This window comes from Mustela putorius, unplaced genomic scaffold, assembly GCF_011764305.1.
Source record: "Mustela putorius furo isolate JIRA1106 unplaced genomic scaffold, ASM1176430v1.1 tig00003899_pilon_pilon_pilon, whole genome shotgun sequence".
Lineage (NCBI taxonomy): Eukaryota > Metazoa > Chordata > Mammalia > Carnivora > Mustelidae > Mustela > Mustela putorius.
This window is the reverse complement of record NW_025422048.1, coordinates 10395460-10416524: the sequence shown is the minus strand read 5'-3', so window position 1 is coordinate 10416524 and position 21065 is coordinate 10395460.

The window sequence follows — 21065 nt, the reverse complement described above, 5'->3', positions numbered from 1 at the left end:
CTAGACAGAACCCAGATGAGAAGGTTGTAATTTTTGCACTGCTATTCAACTTTGAAACCTTTCCAAGTAAGGATGGTTTCTTTTTATTTTAGAAGAATGACCGTGAAACAAATGTAACACTTTTCTTTTGGACAAGGAGGTGGTCGTTGAACACTTATAGAGGAGGAAATGTGAAAGAGTCACAATGTGTTATTAGTTGCACAAGAATGCATTCCAGTCACCAGGAAGGTATTTTCTTTTGAAAGCAAATCATCCTAATAATTAAAATGAAGGGTGATAATAATGAAAATTGGGAATTCTTTTCCATAACCTTTGCCAAGTTCCTACCGTAATAAGCTTCTGCTCTCTGTCGTGGTAGATTATTTAAGTTTCCATGAAACTTGATGGCATTCAGATTTTCTAAGGACATTATCCACTGCCTATTAAATATTATTAATGCTATTTCTCTTAAATATAACATTAAAATTTCCTGGCATCAAATATAGCATATATAATGCTGTCTGATTTTTCTTTCTTCTTTTTTATTTTTCCCCTATATCTCCTATAGGAAATATATTGGCATCTTATAAAGCTGGATTACAAAACTTTCCCAGGCAGTTTCCTTACATGACTGAAATAATGCTTATCCACACACAAAATTCAGAAATGAAATGGGATGTTTATTCCCCTATGCCAAGAGATGAGAAATTATCCTTGCTGGATTTCAGTTTTATCTTTCCACCAAAAAAATTAGTTTGTTGGGCTTTTCTGTCTCTCAGTCTCCAGATCTGTGTATGTGCATGCATACGCGGGCATGCGTGCGTGTACACGTATTGGCCCATGTTCTGAAACGCATGTTAGAAACTCGTTACATTTTATGTTCACATAAGCAAAATCCCATGTTGCTACAGAGAACGTGAGCATTTTGTAAATAAAGCTCAGAAAATACCACAAATGACGCTGTTGAATTTGAATACTAAGGCAGTACTTATACTTGGTTTTATCAACAGATGAAATTGTGACCTACAGACTCTACTAAATACAAATATCTTTCATTAACATCGTAAGCTCTTTTGATAAGACTGCCTGCCTCAGCAGGTTCCACTCTTCACAGCACGGTTTTTTTCCTAGCCCCAAGCCTAATGGCTGCTTATTGCAGTGTCCACTTCCAAATACTCTTGAATAGTTAAACTTCAGCCGTGCTTGCCAGCTCAGAAATGAAGCTGAATGTGACCACAGCGTCAAGTTAGCAACTGGCTCTCCTGCTGCTAGAGTGAAGGACAAATGGAAGTAAATGGGCCCTTCTCATAGGAATGAATTGTCCTGAGATGCTTAATTGACTGGAGCTCACCAAGATTTCATATTTTTGATTTGCTGATTGCTAACAGCTAACTGGATTTCAGGTCCCAGAATCAGAGTTTGGGATCATGCCAGGAGTGAACTAAGCTGAGGACAGAAAGTCAGTCTCTTGTAGAAGAAGAAACTGGAAATATAGATCACAGGGCAATGGATTGTAAATAAATAAGCTGTGTTAATCATCCCAAAGAAAGAATTACATTATTTTATGGTGCCCATTTGACCCTTGTATGTATCTGCATCATGGACAGACAGCTAATTTTTTAAATAATGTTTTGCCAGTTTTTAAGTTGAGATATAGTTAGCAAATAACATTTTACTAGTTTCAGGTTACAGCATAATTTGATATTTATATACTCTGTGAAAAGATCACCACAGTTAGTCTGGTTAACATCCATCACCATACGTAGTGACATTGTTTTTCTTGTGATGAGAACTTTTCAGATATATTCTCTTTGCAGCTTTCAGATATACAAGACAATATTATTAACTGTAGTTACCATGCTGTATGTTAAAGCTCATGACTTGTGTATTTTATACCCGGAAGTTTGTCAGACAGCTAATTTTTGTTTTTATTGTGTAGGTCCTTGTTTCCTTTGGTGTTTCTTTTTTTTCCCTTAAGTGGTAGATTTCCTCAATGCAATTATGCTTATGTAAATATTGTATATCATACAAAATATTACTCTATAAAATTGAAAGTTTGAGCTAATGAACCTTCACCACAATACTAAGAACATGGTTATTGGCAAAGGATTGGGTGTCATTCTCTAGAGATTGCTGGGCTCTAAGGAAACATACTTGCCCTGAAAGAAACCTCATTTCCCAGCCTGCATTGTCAGAATTCAAATTAGTATTTTGTGTAATCCAGAGAAAAAAACTTTTTTTTTTTAAACTGAGGCCCACATATTAGCGTATCAAAGGCAGGATGCAAAGGTATGTGTTTTTAAGGTGGTTTTCAATCAGTTTTAATCAGCACTCTCAGAACATTTCCAAAATACATCCTTATTAAAAGCATCCTATATAGACAGTAACTTAATTATATATTGCCATGGTCACTTTTCTATGTTCTACATCAATTTTATATCCTCACTTGAGAGTTAAATGAGTAGAGAGCCAGAGTTTGAGCGACCCTGAGTGTTGGCATTGGAAGAGTTATCTGCTGGGGTTAGAATAGAAATTGAATGGATGTGTGTGTGTGTGTGTGTGTGTGTGTGTATGTACATATATATATATGTATATACACATATATATATATATATTGGTTTGGTGGGGTTTTGTTAATTTTTTTTAATTTTTTAAAAATTTTTTTATTAACATACAATGTATTATTAGCCCCAGGGGTACAGGTCTGTGAATTGCCAGGTTTACACACTTCACAGCACTCACCATAGCACGTACCCTCCCCAATGTCCATAACCCCACCCCTCTTCTCCCAACCCCCCTCCCCCCAGCAACCCTCAGTTTGTTTTGTGAGGTTAAGAGTTTCTTATCGTTTGTCTACCTCCTGATCTCATCTTGTCTCATTTTTCCTTCCCCACCCCCCAAACCCCCCCATGTTGCCTCTCAACTTCCTCATATCAGGGAGATCATATGATAGCTGTCTTTCTCTGATTGACTTATTTTGCTCAGCATAATACCCTCTAGTTCCATCCATGCCGTCGCAAATGGCAAGATTTCATTTCTTTTGATGGCTGCATAGTATTCTAGTGTGTGTGTGTGTGTGTGTGTGTGTGTGTATGTATACCACCTCTTCTTTATCCATTCATCTGTGATGGACATCTAGGTTCCTTCCATAGTTTGGCTATTGTGGACATTGCTGCTATAAACATTCGGGTGCATGTGCCCCTTCAGATCACTACATTTGTATCTTTAGGGTAAATACCCAGTAGCGCAATTCCTGGGTCATAGGATAGCTCTATTTTCAATGTTTCTGAGAGTGGTTGCACCAGCTTGCATTCCCACCAACAGTGCATGAGGGTTCCCCTTTCTCCACATCCTCGCCAGCATCTGTTGTTGCTGACTTGTTAATTCTAGCCATTCTGACTGGTGTGAGGTGATACCTCATTGTGGTTTTGATTTGTATTTCCCTGATGTCAAGTGATGTGGAGGATTTTTTTGATGTGTCTGTTGGCCATCTGGATGTCTTCTTTGCAGAAATGTCTGTTCATGTCCTCTGCCCATTTCTTGATTGGATTGTTTGTTCTTTGGGTGTTGAGTTTGATAAGTTCTTTATAGATTTTGGACACTAGCCCTTTATCTGATATGTCGTTTGCAAATATCTTCTCCCATTCTGTCAGTTGTCTTTTGGTTTTGTTAACTGTTTCCTTTGCTGTGCAAAAGCTTTTGATCTTGATGAAATCCCAATAGTTCATTTTTTCCCTTGCTTCCCTTGCCTTTGGCGATGTTCCTAGGAAGATGTTGCTGCGGGTGAGGTCGAAGAGGTTGCTGCCTGTGTTCTCCTCAAGGATTTTGATGGATTCCTTGCTCACATTGAGGTCCTTCATCCATTTTGAGTCTATTTTCGTGTGTGGTGTAAGGAAATGGTCCAATTTCATTTTTCTGCATGTGGCTGTCCAATTTTCCCAACAACATTCATTGAAGAGACTGTCTTTTGTCCATTGGACATTCTTTCCTGCTTTGTCGAAGATTAGTTGACCATAGAGTTGAGGGTCTATTTCTGGGCTCTCTATTCTGTTCCATTGATCTATGTGTCTGTTTTTGTGCCAGTACCATGCTGTCTTGAGGATGACAGCTTTGTAATAGAGCTTGAAGTCCGGAATTGTGATGCCACCTACTTTGGCTTTCTTTTTCAATATTCCTTTGGCTATTCGAGGTCTTTTCTGGTTCCATATAAATTTTAGGATTATTTGTTCCATTTCTTTGAAAAAAAATGGATGGCATTTTGATAGGAATTGCATTAAATGTGTAGATTGCTTTAGGTAGCATAGACATTTTCACAATATTTATTCTTCCAATCCAGGAGCATGGAACATTTTTCTATTTCTTTGTGTCTTCCTGAATTTCTTTCATGAGTACTTTACTCAGTTTCCTGAGTACAGATTCATTGCCTCTTTGGTTAGGTTTATTCCTAGGTATCTTATGGTTTTGGGTGCAATTGTAAATGGGATTGACTCCTTAATTTCTCTTTCTTCTGTCTTGTGGGTCTTGTGGTTGGTGTAGAGAAATGCAACTGTGCATTGACTTTATATCCTGACACTTTACTGTATGAGTTCTAGCAGTTTTGGAGGGAAGTCTTTTGGGTTTTCCAGATAAAGTATCATATCATCTGCATAGAGTGATAGTTTGACTTCTTTGCTGATTTGGATGCCTTTAATTTCTTTCTGTTGTCTGAATCCTGAGGTTAGGACTTCTAGTACTATGGCGAATAGCAGTGCTGAGAATGAACATCCCTGCTGTGTTCCTGACCTTAGTGGAAAAGCTCTGTTTTTGTCCATTGAGAATGATATTCACGGTGGGATTTTCATAGATGGCTTTGATGATACTGTGGTATGTACCCTCTATCCCTACACTTTGAAGAGTTTTGATCAAGAAAGGATGCTATACTTTGTCAAATGCTTTATCAGCATCTATTGAGGGTATCATATGGATTCTTGTTCTTTCTTTTATTAATGTATTATATCACATTGATTGATTTTCACATGTTAAACCAACCTTGAAGCCCTGGAGTAAATCCCACCTGGTCATGGTGAATAATCCCTTTAATTTACTGTTGGATCCTATTGGCTAGTATTTTGGTGATATTTTTGCATCTGTGTTCATCAAGGATATTGGCCTGTTATTCTCTTTTTTGGTGGGGTCTTTGTCTGGTTTTGGGATCAAGGTAATGCCGGCCTCATAAAATGAGTTTGGAAATTTTCCTTCCATTTCTATTTTTTGGAACAGTTTCAGGAGAATAGGAATTAATTCTTCTTTAAATTCTTGGTAGAATTTCCCTGGGATGCTGTCTGGCTCTGGGCTCTTGTTTGTTTGGAGATTTTTGATAACTGCTTCCATCCTCTTACTGGTTATGGGTCTGTTCAGGTTTTCTATTTCATCCTGGTTCAGTTGTGGTAGTTTATATGTCTCTAGGAATGAATCCATGTCTTCCAGATTGTCAAATTGCTGGCGTATAGTTGCTCATAATATGTTCTTATAATTGTTTGTATTTCTTTGGTGTTGGGGTTGTGATCTCTCCTCTTTCATTCATGATTTCATTAATTTGGGTCCTTTCTCTTTTCTTTTTGGATAAGTCTGGCTAGGGGTTTATCAATCTTATTAATTCTTTCAAAGAACCATGTCCTAGTTTCATTGATTTGTTCTATTATTTATTTATTTATTTATTTTTGTTTCTATTTCATTGATTTCTGCTCTGACCTTTATTATTTCTCTTCTCCACCTGGGTTTAGGCCTTCTTTGTTGTTCTTTCTCCAGCTCCTTTAGGTGTAGGGTTAGGTCGTGTATTAAAACCTTTATTTCTTGAGAAAGGCCTGTATCACTATATATTTTCCTCTCAGGACTGCCTTTGCTGTGTCCCACAGATTTTGAACAATTGTGTTTTCATTATTATTTGTTTCCATGAATTTTTTCAATTCTTCTTTAATTTCCTGGCTGACCCATTCATTCTTTAGTAGGATGCTCTTTAGCCTCCATGTATTTGGGTTCTTTCCAAACTTCCTCTTGTGATTGAGTTCTAGCTTCAGAGCACTGTGGTCTGAAATATGCAGGGAATGATCCCAATCTTTTAATACCAGTTGAAACCTGATTTGTGACCCAGGATGCGATCTATTCTGGAGAATGTTCCATGTGCACTAGAGAAGAATGGGTATTCTGTTGCTTTGGGATGGAATGTTCTGAATATATCTGTGATGTCCTTCTGGTCCAGTATGTCATTTAAGGCCTTTATTTCCTTGTTGATCTTTTGCTTGGATGATCTGTCCATTTCAGTGAGGGGGGTATTAAAGTTCCCTACTATTATTCTATTATTGCTGATGTGTTTTTTTTGTTTTGTTTTTTTGTTTTGTTTTGTTTTTGTTGTTTTTTTTTTACTTTGTTATAAATTGGTTTATGTAGTTGGCTGCTCCCATGTTCCCATGTTAGGGGCATAGATATTTAAAATTGTTAGATCTTCTTGTTGGAAAGACCCTTTCAGTGTGATATAGTATCCTTCCTCATCTCTTATTATATTATAGTCTTTGGCTTAAAATCTAATTGATCTGATATAAGGATTGCCACCCCAGCTTTTGATGTCCATTTGCATGGTAATTTGTTTTCCACACCCTCACTTTAAATCTGCAGGTTGTCTTTGGGTCTAAAATGAGTTTCTTGTAGACCACATATTGATGGGTTTTGGATTTTTTAAAAATTTTTTAAAATTTATTTGACAGACAGAGATCACAAGTAGGCAGAGAGGCAGACAGAGAGAGTGGGGGAAAGCAGGCTGCCTGCCGAGCAGAGAGCCTGATGCGGGGCTCAATCCCAGGACCCTGGGACCATGACCTGAACTGAAGGCAGAGGCTTTAATCCACTGAGCCACCCAGGTGCCCCTTGGATTTTTTTTTATCCATTCTGATACCCTGTGTCTTTTGATTCAGGCATTTAGGCCATTTACATTCAGGGTAACTATTGAAAGATATGAATTTAGTGCCATTGTTTTGCCTGAAAGGTGACTGTTACTGTATGTTGTCTCTGTTCCTTTCTGGTCTGTTACTTTCAGGCTCTCTCTTTGCTTAGAGGACCGCTTTTAGTATTTTCTGTAGAGCTGGTTTGGTGTTGACAAATTCTTTTAGTTTTTGTTTCTCCTGGAAGCTTTTTATCTCTCCTCCTATTTCCAGTGATAGCCTAGCTGGATATAGTATTCTTGGTTGCATGTTTTTCTCATTTAGTTCTCTGAATATATCATGCCAGTTCTTTCTGGCTTGCCAGGTCTCTGTGGATAAGTCTGCTGCCAATTTAATGTTTTTTACCATTGTATGTTACAGACTTCTTCTCCCAGGCTGCTTTCAGGATTTTCTCTTTGTCACTAAGACTTGTAAATTTTACTATTAGATGACAGAGTGTGGACCTATTCTTATTGATTTTGAGGGGGGTTCTCTGCACCTCCTGGATTTAGATGCTTGTTCCCTTTGCCATATTAGGGAAATTCTCGACAATATTTTGCACCAATATACCTTCTGCCCCACTCTCTTTCTTCTTCTTCTGGAATCCCAATTGTTCTAATATTGTTTCATCTTATGGTGTCACTTATCTCTCGAATTCTCCCCTCCTGGTCAAGTAGTTGTTTGTCTCTCTTTTTCTCAGCTTCTTTGTTCTCCATCACTTGGTCTTCTATATCACTAATTCTCTCTTCTGTCTCATTTATCCTAGCAGTAAGAGCCTCCATTTTTTATTGCACCTCATTAATAGCTTTTTAAATTTTAGCTTAGTTAGATTTTAGTTCTTTTACTTCTCCAGAAAAGGCTTTTATTTATCCAGACAGGGTTTCTCTAAAATCTTCTATGCCTTTTTCAAGCCCGGCTAGCACCTTGAGAATCGTCATTCTGAACCCTAGATCTGACATATTGCCAACACCCATATTGATTAGGTCCCTAGCCTTCAGTACTGCCTCTTGTTATTTTTTGTGTGTGTGTTCTGAGTTTTTCCACTTAGTCATTTTATCCAGATAAGAATATATGAATGAGAGAATAAAATACTAAAAGGTGGCAAAGACCCCAGAAAAAATGTGCATTAACCAAATCAGAAGAGACCCCAAATCATGGGGAGAAGTAAGGGGGTAAAAAGAAGTTCAAAAAATTAAAAAAAAAAGAAAAGAAAATATATATATTAGACCATTGAATAAAACAGAACCACCCACTTGATTTTAGAAGTATTTTGATCTCTTAGAAGAAACTACCTCCCAAAATTTTATAGAATGAAATACACACACACACACACACACACACACACAAAATAAGGGTAAACATGATGAAGGGGTGGAATATGACTGTAAATAAAATTTTTAAAAATTTCTTAAAAAGGAGTTGATAAGTTGGTTGAGAAAAGAAAGAAAAAGAAAGTGGAGAGAATTTGCCCAGGCTGGAGACTAGAACAAACCCTGTGCTGGGTTTAGGGTATATTTTGATCTATTGGAAGAAGTTGTATCCCAAAAATTTTTTAGAAGAAAGAACCCTATGTATATATGTAAGATAAAGTTAAGATAAAATGAAGGATAAAATATGACTATAATAATGAAGTTTAAAAAAGATTTTTAAAGAAAGGTATTATTAAGATAAACTAGTTTAAAAATGTTAGAAGAGGAAAAAGTAAACGTTAAAAAAAGCTTAGAATTAGAAAAAATAAAATAAAAAAAAATTAACTTTGCAAGACTAAGGAATCATGGGGAGAAAGCCATGAATTCCACGCCTTGATTTCCCCTAGCTCTGGAGGTCCACTGTTGTCCTTGGTCAATGAGCTTGGCCTTGGCTGGATGTTCTTGCTGATCTTCTGGGGGAGGGGCCTATTACCATGATTCTCAACTGTCTTTGCCCAAGGTGGAATTGCACCACCCTTGACAGGGGCTGGGCTAAGTAATCTGCTCAGGTTCACTCTCTGGAGCTTTTGTTCCCTCAACACTTTCCATAGAGCTCTGGAGGATGGGAATGAAAATGGTAGCCTCCTGATCTCCAGCCCAGAGGAGCTGAGAGCTTGGGGCCCCTCTCTTCAGTGTGCCCTTGGAGAAAAGTGCTCAATCATTCCCATCTCCCTGGTCTCTGGCCATGCTCTGAGCTCACCAGGCCTGTGACCAAGCGTCTCTGTCTCTGGCACACAGTCCCATTTGGAGTTGCCAAACCCAGAAGATCCCTGCCACTCTTCCAGGGGGTTCTCCCAGGATCTGCCACTTTGGGGTCCTTGCTCAAAGAGCTGTGGACTGACTGTGCCATGGATCACAGTTTAAGTTAACCCCAAGCTGAGAGCATACTCCTCGGCTCTGTCTCTGTAGCCAGCTTCCCTGCTCTAATACCCACAAGCTCTGCTACACTCAGACACCCCCAATCCTTCTGTGACCCGTGGGACCTGAGACCACGCTGTCTCCATGTGGGCTTCACCCTGGCTTAGTCTCTGGAGCGACGTCTCTCAGTGGAGAAGACTTCTAAAAGTTCTGATTTTGTGCTCTGCTGCTCCACCGCTTGGCAGGAGCCAGCCTCTCCCCCCACAGTCTATCTTCCCGTCACATCATATTCACTTCTCCACAGGTCCTACCTTTTAGGAAGTGGTCGACTCTCTGTTTCTAGAATTGCTGCTCTTCTTCTCTTCGATCTCCTGTTGGGTTTGTAGGTGTTCAGAATGGTTTGATAACTATCTAGCTGATCTCCTGCAACCTGATATCATCTCAGCCTGCTACTCCTCTGCCATCTTGACGCGTCCTCCCTTGTTTGTTGTTTCTAATGGAACAGGTGAGATACATAGTCTAAACTGTTCTAAATGTTGTACAAGTTTTCAAAAACAATTTGAAAATTACTTAAACCTTATTTAAACATTTAAACATTATTTTAAGACATTTATTTAAAAATTACTTAAATGGCACTATTAATTGATTTGAAATAAAACAAAGAATAAAGTCATGCATGGTTCTACCTCCCCAGTAAGCCCCAATTTGACAGTGGTCCTAACCCCCTTTCGGTTCATGTAAGCATATGTAATAAAGTTATACATTTAATAATAATTGTGATATTTTTAAGGTCTTTATCATGTGTACTTTCCATGTTTTGACTCATTTAATCTTCATAATATCCCTGTGGTATAAGTTAAGTACCATTCCTACCCCATTTTACAGATGAGGTAAATGAGGCATGAGGCCGGTAAGGATCTTGCCCAAGGTTCTAGCCCTAGGAAGTGGCAGAATAAGAGTTTAATCAGGGAATTTGATGCCACAGCCTGCATTCTTCAACATTATGTTCTATAATCATTATAACATAAGTACCATTTAATTTGACATTATAGTTGAGAAAGAACTCTGGAAAGGCCATGTAGTTACCATGGCTTTTCGAATGCCCACTATGTTCAGCATGTGTATATGAGGACCTGGAATAAAAGTAGAATGAATTGTACCAACCTTTACAGAATTTGCATTAATGATAGCATACTATCCCAAGGTAAACAACTTACAGGTCCTGGCTCCATGAGCTTCAGTGATTTTGGAAACAGTTTATTGAGCTAGTTTTAGTTTACTAATTATGTTACATAATGGTTATCTTTAAAACAAATTGCTTCCCTCGCTGGTCCATAAGCTATGTGAGGGCAAGGCCCAGGCTCTTTCCCTCTGCATCCCCAATCATAGTCCCTACAAACATTAGGAGCTCAATAAAGTTTGTTTATGTGAAATGAAGGACGTTTGCAAGGTACCTGTAAACTGCCTCTTGTCTCCCTCCAGTATAGTCCTCACAGGGTTCCCAGTCAAATAATAGGCCCCTGAATCAACTGGCATGGGAAGATTTTAGAAATAGGCAACATTTTTATTTGTCAAAACATATAATTCAGTTTGATTCCAGAAATTATTATTTAACATTTACTTTGCTCACTTCTCGGGTCAGATTATGAAGACACCTTACAAAATATAAGGCCCTATGCAAATAAAAAAAGTTTTCTCACAAGGTGCTGTACTAGGGACCACACACATGTCTTCATTAGCTCTTCATGGTTGGAGAACAATAACCCTCCCACCTGTCAGCTTAGTCTAAACTCAGTCTCCATGTCCATGTGACTAACATGGAACAGCAGCCTTTTCAGCACCGTTCTGTGGGGCAGGGCTGAGTGAGCATAAATTGCCCTTAAAGGTGGGATCGATGCCTGCAGAGGCAGCTCCTGATACTTTTGTTGCTCTATGCACCAGTGTATCTCCCTGTGCTCCCCCAGGAACCAATGCTGTGGCCCACTGGTCCAAGAAAGAGGACTGACTTCAATCTGGGGTTCAGACTCTTGGACTATCTAGCCCAGCTCTAATGTGGGCCTAATTGCTTCAGAATCTTGATTCTTAGTCTCCTTAGCAAATGAATTTTAGGCAAAGATCAAGATTTTCCTCTTTTTCTACAATGTTTCTGAGCATGAACTCATAAGCTTTATACCGATATGAAATTATTTCACTTTGTGAGGTATTGAAGATAGGAATGAAACACTGTCCTACTCATAAGAGGTGTACAATCTAAAGATTAATTAAAATAGCTTATAGAAAATGATTTCTTCATTCATTGATTTCACAAACCCATTCTGAGTACATGGGAAGGAAGTGCTGTAGATGTCCACAGGGAAGGAGATATTTACCAAGAGTGTCAAAAAATCATTTTTTCAGAATATCACATTGCTGTGTGTGTGCAGAGAAGAGGGGAGGTGCACCTATTCTAAAATGGCAGCTCAGACATCTGCACACCAATATCAAAGGTGACAGCGTAAATAATATCTATGTTACAGTGCAGGTAAAGATCAGTCCATTTTTAGTGCACCCAAATTTTCTTTAAATAGCCAGATCCTCCACATTGGCTGGGAAATAGTCATTATCAACTCAAGGGTCAACAGAGTTTGCATTGCTAATCACCACCTGTCAAAGTTTGCATTGCCCCTGACTTCTCTTGTGCACAATTAGCATGACCACCTGCAAGTGCAAACACCCATTCGTGAGCACTCTGTTTCTCCCCAGGTAAAGAGAGTTTACTAGTGTGCATTCTTCCCAATACGTCTTACTGACATGTTGACCTTCTGAAAAAATCATTGCTGTACAGTGCCCCAATTCATGGACAACTTCACTGGCACAGCATTTAAACATCAAGTTGCTTTTCATGTAATTTTTATAAATGGCTCCAATGCTCTCTTGCCTTTGGATGGCTGATAGCGGCAGTGGAGCAATGGCCTTAGGAACGGACTGCTTTTGAAGTTGTTAGCATTTGAGTTCAGAAGTCTGTTAAATTCACTTCCTTACTCAATGTGTCAACATTTCTCAAATTTGACCCATGACATTTATTTGCTATTTTAGCTATAATCTCCCCTGGGTGTACAATGAGGACTGTAAAGAAATGTAGGCAAACAGCAAGTAGGTTGCCAGCTATGGTAACATTTCTAGTTCTAGATCTTTCCTGCGCACTGTCCCATACAACTATGAGGCAAGAATAGACCTGCAACTATCGTCATTATGCTATAGTTCTCCTATTACTGAAAAGGACCCTGGGGCCAGGGGATGTCCGGTGCATTGCTCAAGGTCATGCAGCCACGTGGTAGCAAAATTGAGCCTAGAACTCTGGCCAACATTTCCAAGTCTCCTTCTCTTTTCAGCTTTAGTATAAAATGGGCTTGTGTTAGAGCTCTTTGGGGATTTACTCAGAAGGAACATGTTAAAAGGCGGCCACTCTTCATGTTGTGGACTGGAAGATGGTTGATGAATTTCGAAGAGGGGTGTGTGTGTGTGTGTGTGTGTGTGTGTGTTTGTGTCTGTGTTTGGTAGCTGTATTTCTTGGATGAGTGTATATGGAATGATAAAATCAGCTTACAGTGAGCTTTCCACATGGACCCATCTACAGATTCTTTTTCTAGATTTTCCAGATCTTAGACAAAAGAGTTTTGAGCCAGAAGGAGCTTTGGCTCAGTGATTCCTTATCTTTTAGGGGTTTAGATTCTCTCTGAGGGTCAAAGAAAATCTTTCCTTGTCTGAAAATGCATATGCTCACAAAATTACATCCACTATGTCTCAGGACAAGATACATCCTTTCACTCTTTCTCATTTACAAAATGGGTGTGTGTGTCAGGCGGGGGAGGTTAAGGTTAGATCCTGCTGTAGGATATACCTAAACAGAGAGGGGGAGAGACTTCCAAAAGCCCCACATCTTGCCCTCAATTTGTAGAGTTTAGGCTATTGTCCTTTCTGCTTAAGCAATCCATTACTGTCCTTTTTGTCTTTTTCCTTAGAAGATGACAGATGAGTAAGCTTACAGATCCTAGGTCATGCTTTCACTCTGAACCATTGAGATACTACTTTTTATTCATAGCTGCTTCAATATGTTACAGAAAAGTTCCATATATAAAAAGACAATGTCTGGTATAGGAATTTGTGTTCTTAAACAAAAAAGCCTTCACATAGATCCTAACTGTCAGGTGTAATTGCTTATACCCTCACCGGGAGGCATGGAAGGGGCCACCAACACTGGCGCTATGAGATAGCTTTCCCTTGCAGAACATCATTCCTGCCATCATGGTATAAAGGCAATTGGAAATGGTTTCATTCTTTAAGTCTTCAGTGGTTAGCTTGAGGATTATAAAATTCATGTACTTTTTTGATGACATACTTAGTTATATAATTGTCCTAATGATCCAAATTACTTCACATAAATGCAGCAAAGTGTGGGTGTTCTGAAATACATCATTCAGTTGTCAAGCATCATTGCAAAGGCTTTTCCTTGACATGGAAATCAACAAAGCACCATGACCACCTGACTGACCCAGGGGCAGATGGAACCGTTTCACACTGTACCATGGAGTTAGCCTCTCAGAGTGCACCATCCTGAAACAGAAACTCCTGGTTCAATAGGCTTCTTGCCAATCCATGGAGGTAAAACAAAAACAAAAACAAGAAGTCGGGAGAAGGAGCTGAGGCTATATAGAGGAGATGGGCTGATGCTGGGCAGCGCCACAGAGACTGGAAATAGCCTCTTGCTAAAACCCTGAAAGCAGTTTGCAATGGTGCAGATGTGGGAAACCAAGTGTACCTGCCCTCTAATCATTATTTTTTCCTTTTGTGATAAAAGCATCAAGTAAGAATGTTACTGATTTTAACATTTATAGTCCCATTCTTTCCCGGTCACAGGCAGAAAAACCCTTTGGTTTTTGCTCTACCATAGAAATAATCATTGCAGCAGAGACCCACGGAGGCTGAAGCTTCCTCTCATGTCACATTTTGTAGAGTTCCGCTGAAGTGATCATCCTAATGGAATCTGATCAGTTTACCCTCCAGCTTACAAACTCCTGTTTGCTTTTTCTTGCTACTCAATCGCTTATAAGATTAGGTGCATTTTCCTCCCAGCAAACAAGGTTTTTCCCAGTCTGACTTCCTCTCCAGTGCAGCCTCACCCGCCCCCCTCCTCTACAGGCGAGCTTCTGAGCTCTCTGGACAGAGTCACCTTGTTGTTTCCGGCTCTTAATTCCTTTCCTTTTAACTTGCTCTTTCGTGGGTTAGAAAGGCCACCTCCTCCCCTGCCATGCAAAACACGTTCTGCAAGACTCTGGGTGTTATTCAAGACTTTGAGAACATGTCCCTTCACCTGTGACCAGGTCAATTCATCTGTTTATGTGTCTTTCTTCCCCCCCTAGTCCCAAAGTCAGGAAATGCATTTTGTTGATCTTTGTTTTGGTTATCTGTGCTGCTGGATTCATAGTTAAAAAAAAAAAAAAAATGAGTAACTCTCACTCCTGCCCTTCCCCCTTCCAGATGGCACATAAACAAATTGGTGACTTTGTGCTCATTAAGAGATCTAAAATATTTATTTTCAGCCCTGGTGACAACCATATATTTAGACATTTATTTCTCCACCATTAAAAAAGTAATAGTAGACTAATTAATGTTTGATAAGTCAGCCAAAATGATTTGATCATTTTGTTTTTTGTTTTTGTTTTTATAATTCCAACTGTTCCTTGGTTGTTTTATTGCTTTAAGTAGTGCATCAGAATAACATGGAAATCTCTGAAAAATACAGATGCTTCTGTCCCAAAGATTAGATTTCACTTGGCCTGGGTGGGGTCCAGGCATCAGTATTTTTTTAAAAGTTCCTCAGAATATTGACCTATGTAACCAGGTCAAAAGGCACAACCCTAGAAGCTCAGCGGGTCAATGGCAAGTCTGACTTGTCCTTTATTGGGGATGATTACAACCATTGCTTCTTGAGAATATTTACTTACATCAAGCACTTTTCATACTTAACATGCATTTTACATGCTCTCCCATACATTTTATATACAAGACATATTTTATCATTGCATATGTATCCATTAGGCACCATGTGGTAGATGAGCTAGCCCTAGCAGCAGACATCCAGAGCAGGAGCATTGATCTTGAACATGTAGCGATGATTTCTGGTGATTCATCTGGTTTGGTCCTGGATACAAAAAAATAGGTTCTAACCCAGGGATTCTAGGTTTCACTGCAGTGGGTGTTCAGAGAGCTGAATTGTGAAGGCTCATTAGAATGTAAGAGGGCTTGGCAGGAAGAGTGCCCAGGAGGAGCGCCGTGGTGCCATAGTCCTCATGGGGGAGTAAATGGATGCATGTGCTTGGGTACCAGAACTGTTTCTCCAGAGAGTTGGGTTATCTGAAGTCTTTTCACCACCCACCAAATGGAAATGCTTGTGTCTGTCAGTGACCTGGAGCAGAGTTGACTCAAGGATCCGTGGTTGCAAATTAGCGTCATGTAGTTGCTGGTTGCAAGATTTTTGTCTCCTACGTCACAAAAAGGCTGGGAACTCAAGGTGCCATTACATCTCTTCACAACTTCCACTAAAGTTGGTTTGGTGGTACTGATGAGGCAGACGAAACCACCAGAGCTTGGGGATGTCGGATATAGATAAGAATTTGCCGGCCAATAAAAATATTATAAGACCTCTCTGTTTCTAACAGGGAGCACATATTGGCCCTTCTTTCACTGCCTATGAAAAAGGAAAACTGATCTATAAAATGAAATTGGATCTGTGCACCTCTGAGATCCATTCCTATCTGATTTATGCCCTCTGCACGCACTGGAATATGGTAGTAAGATATAAATTCCTCAGGTATTCTAATAAATTTCCCTTCTCATCATTTAAGACTAGTCCCACAGCTGGGACAATACATTCTCTTAAAGTGCATCTGACTCTAATCTTTCACTCCATATTGGAAACTATAATCCTAGGGTTTGTTAGCATTTTTCCGATCTTTCTGATATCTCCCTGAAAGGTAATATGAGGAATGACATTTATTTCTTTGATTGCAAAATGCTGTAAGTCATAAGGAGTAATGCTCATTGAGTCAAAGATTCGGGGGCAAAAATAGAAACTGTGCCACATTATATATCCACTTTAAGTTTATAGCACATCTCAATTCAGAAACATTAAAGTGTAAAAAAGATACATCCTTAGAATCAAAGAAACACAAAAGTACCATCTTCTTGCCTTTCTGTAGAGAGTATTAGAGTTTACCAGGTGTCTCTGCAGTTTCTAGCTCATGAAATCTTTAGGTGGAAATCTGGAGAGCTGGGCCCACAAAGAACAATGGGAGGGAGGAGTAGGGTTCACAAAGAGGGATCTGGGATTGCTGATCACAAAGGGGACTGCTGATGTCCCTCTTCACGTGGCCTGTTCTCCTTGGATCTCGCCCTGCCATTAGTGGTAATGCTGCATGCTGATGAAGGAAGCAGAAGCACCTGGAAGATTCTGCTTGGAATCCTTCCAGAGGAACTTATTGGCACGTGTTGAGTGCCAGAGTCACTTGTTCTAGTGAAAGTCAGAATGATTAAATATGGGGATTAAAAATGACATTTTGTTTTTTAGAAGGGTTATTACACTGTGTGTTTTGCTGTTTTCTTTTTAACTAAATGGAAAAAGCAATCATGATTAGCCAAGTAGTGATATTATGAGCATATGATGGATAGTCTCTATAGAGTACGGCAAATTTTTTTTAAATGGTATTTTGCTTTTACTATCAGTTCAATAATGTTGGAGAGTAAATTAAATAGAGAAAATCATTTAATATCTTATTTTAGGCAATATAATAATGCATGAATTTTTCAGTGCAGACTAATGATATCTAATTTTTTAAATTCTTCCTGTTATATAAATAAAAATATAAGAAAAATATTCAATATGCCTTATAGAATTTTATTTTTAAATATTTAATCCATTTATTTAGGTTTATTGGCAAGAGTATTGATCTGACTACATTTCCTCGTGTTTAATCATGGTTATTGAATAGACTTCTAGTTATTCAATTTAAATTGCCTAAATATACATATCTTTTAATTTTGGTGAGAACACATAACATAAGATCTATCCTCTTAACAGTTTGGAAATGTATAATACAATATTAAGTATAGACATTGCATTGTCCAGCAGATCTCTAGAATTTATTTCTCTTGCATAACTAAAACTTTACACACATTGAACAACAACTCTCCATTTCCCACTTCTTCCTGCTCTTGGCAATGACAATTCTACTCTCTGCTTCTATGAGTTTGACTGTTTTAGATATCTCATGTAAGTGAAATCATGCAGTGCTTGTCCCTCTGTTACTTGCTTATTTCTCAGCATAATGTCTTCCAGGTTCACCCATGTTGTATGTACATGGGTTGTGTCCAAAAGATCATTAAAATACAGTAGTGGGCAGACAATGAATATAGAAAATATGGCTTATTTTTCTTTCTTACTTTTAATTAACAAAGTGATTTTATTAATTGTTGCCTAGCTTTTTATTCAATGCTTTCATGAAAAGTAATTCTCTTATTGTCATAGAAAATCAGAAAGAGACTTTATCTGCAACAGTCATTGTGTGCTATCTGTACTTGTGAAACAACTTACTTCAGAATTTTTTGGCTTCAAACAACAAGCTTTCATATCCTACTTACTGTAAATTAGAAGACTGGCAGTGGCTTATTTCAGTGCCTCTGGTTCTAAGACAGGAGGTTGCAATCAAGTTGTAATCTGGGATATAGTCTTATATGAAGGCTTTTAGGAAGAGGGATAATTTACTTCCAACCTCACTCATGTCGTTTTTGGTAGGCCTTGGTCCCTTGAATGTAAGCCTCCTCAAAAGATTGCCTCATGGCATAGCAGCTGGCTTCCCTCAAGGCAGGTAATCATGGAGAGTGAGAGAGTTTCCAAGACGGAGTCTTTTTAAAACCTAAGACTTGCAGTCTTCTTATAACCAAAATGACCAATAAACACATGAAAAGATGCTCAAATCATAAGCCATTACTGAAATTCAATTCAAAACCACAATGAGATACCACTTCAGATCCACTAGGCTGGCTAAAATTAAAAAGAGAGAGAGACAATAACAAGGGTTAGTGAGGATTTGGAAACTGGAACCATCATACATTGCTGGCGTGAATGTAAAATGATGTAAATACTAAGGCAAACATTTCTCAAAAAAGTTAACTGGATAATTCTCATATGATCCAGCAATTCCCTAATTAAATATATACCCATGATAATTAAAAACATATGTCCACAGGAAAAATTGTAAGCAAATATTCACAGCACTGTTCATACTGGCACCAAAATGGAAACCACCCAAATGCCCATCAACTGATGAAGGGAGAGCCATGTGTTGTACATTTTCATAAAATGAATTATTATTTACTTACAAAAATGAATGAAGTACTGATAAATAATACAACATGGATTAACAGTAAAAATCTTGTACTAATTGAGAGAAACAAGACCCTCCTCCCAAAAAAAACAGTCAAAAATTATATATATTATATGATTTAATTTATGTAAAATATCCAGAGTAGGTAAATATATTGAGTCAAGAAGTTGATTAGTGGTTTTCAGGGACATTGGGAGAAGGAAATAGGGTGTGACTGTTAATGGGTACAGGGTTTCTCTTGGGGTGATGAATGTATCCTGGAATTATGTAGTGGTGTTGGTTGTATAGCTCTGTGTATATACGAATACTCACCAGATTGCACACCCTAAAAAGGTGAATTTTATGATTTGTGAATTGTCTCTCAGTAAAGCTATTAAATAAAAGCAAATAAAAAATTACTAGAATGCAATTGTAAATCTCTAACAGACTCAAAAAAAAGAGATGAATAAGAACATCAGAATGTTTACTGTTTTAGTGAAACTAAGTATGAGTTTATAGTTATAGTTTATAGGCAGTATAGTTACTGATCCCTGGATAATTCTAGTAACTCTACATAGTCATAAACAGAACTATTAGAGATTCAGAGGGGTAGCCTAGTTTAGATCAACTTCTAAAAGATTAATCACTTGTTCTTAATTTCTTCTCTGAAAAACTGATGGATAAGCTTCATGGTTACTGACTGTCTGTGTCCTTGCTTCTTCTGTGTGAGAGCATGTATATTTCTTCTTGTTTAATATACTGGTGTCTGATTAAGATGCAGATCTGAAAGTAGCAAAGGCTCATGTTTGTTAAAATCTGAGACAGGTCATTGCCGGTTCTTCTCTGGAACTGTTTTCTCTCATGAAAATAAACAAATACAAACCAACTGGCTCTGCAATGTTAGCCATCATCATCAGGTGCACAGTTTGAAAAATGATTCTGAACCCTTAAACTCTCTTCTCTGGGGTTACTCTGTTGGCTCAGTCAGTTCAGCGTCTGACTCTCAATCTTGGCTCAGGTCATGACCTCGGACTTGTGAGATGGGGTTCCATGCTCAGAGCAGAGTCTGCTTCAGTGGCTCTCGCCCTCTCCCTCTGTCCCTCTCCCCACAAAGAAATCAATAAATTTTCAAAAGAAAAACTCTCTTCTCTGGTAGACTTGGCTACTATTAGGTGATGGCTTCTTTCATTTACTCAGTGTTCACTGCTTTTGCCCAAATCACCTTATTTTAGAATAAAAGAACTCTTAACATTAAGTACAGCTTTGGTCAGAACAAATGATCGTTGTTTATTGTTCTGTTTTTTGGGTTTTTTGTTTTTTGTTTTCTCTGTCATGAAGGTATAACATAGAATATAAAGAGGTACCATGTTTCTTTCAGAGGAAGTGTGATCCAACCTGCCAAAATTTCATTTAATTGATATAAACCCAAGAGTCAGTCAGGTGTGTTCAGTATAAACCTTCTCTGGCGGTTAAGAAAATTTCCAGCTGAATAGAATTTGACATTTTAATAAAAGGAAGTGTGGCATTATGCTGCAGTCAGCATGCCTGACTAGAAACAGCCAGCCATGCCGAGAAGATTATAAAGCTTTTCCTCATGCCCTTTAACTTGAATTCAGTAATCAAAAGATTGATTTAGTGCTCAAACTTAATTTGCAGCTCTCATTTCATTAGTTTTCCAAACCAGCTAGATCTTTTAAATCTATTGGATCAGCTGCCGCTGTCCCGCTGCCGGCTCTAGGGGGTACGCCTTCCTCCTTCATTAGCCCGACCCATGAGGAGAGAGAGGAAAAATGAAGTCCAGAGTCATTGCCCTCCTTGGAGTCAAGTCACGTCCCTGACTCCAGGAACTGGAATAATCTTTCTCCTTCAAATAGAAGGTTGTAGCGTTTAAGGATTAAGGAAATTTCAATAAATAAGAAATTTCTCTTCATCAGTTTCGGGGGGGTGGAATATAGAGTGTTGTTTGTCCAGTGCACACCAGAGTTCAAAGGCAATACCAAAAGAGAATACTGAGACTCATGAAAAGGATCATTGACCTAGAGTAAACATCACTTGAGAAAACAAGGCTCTTAACCTTTCTTCTAAACAGAGGTGCGTCCATTGGCTGTATTCATGATAGCAGCATGCCAGAAGGCCTCATTCTTAGACTGCTGATGCACACTGCTAAATTAACAGCTCCTGTTGTAAACGCAAGCCACCCAGTGTTTCTCAGATGATAGGGAAGGGCTATCTTCAAAGAAGTTAAATGTTAGGAAAGAATTTTAACTGCACGTAGGACTCAGTCCTCTGCTACATACTGCCTTTCTTCCTCTTAAACTATGGGATCAGCAAGTGCAGAAGCAGGCTGCACTAGGCATGCCTGTGGGGCGACTTGAGGAGGGGGTCAAACTCCTTGAGCCCCTGAA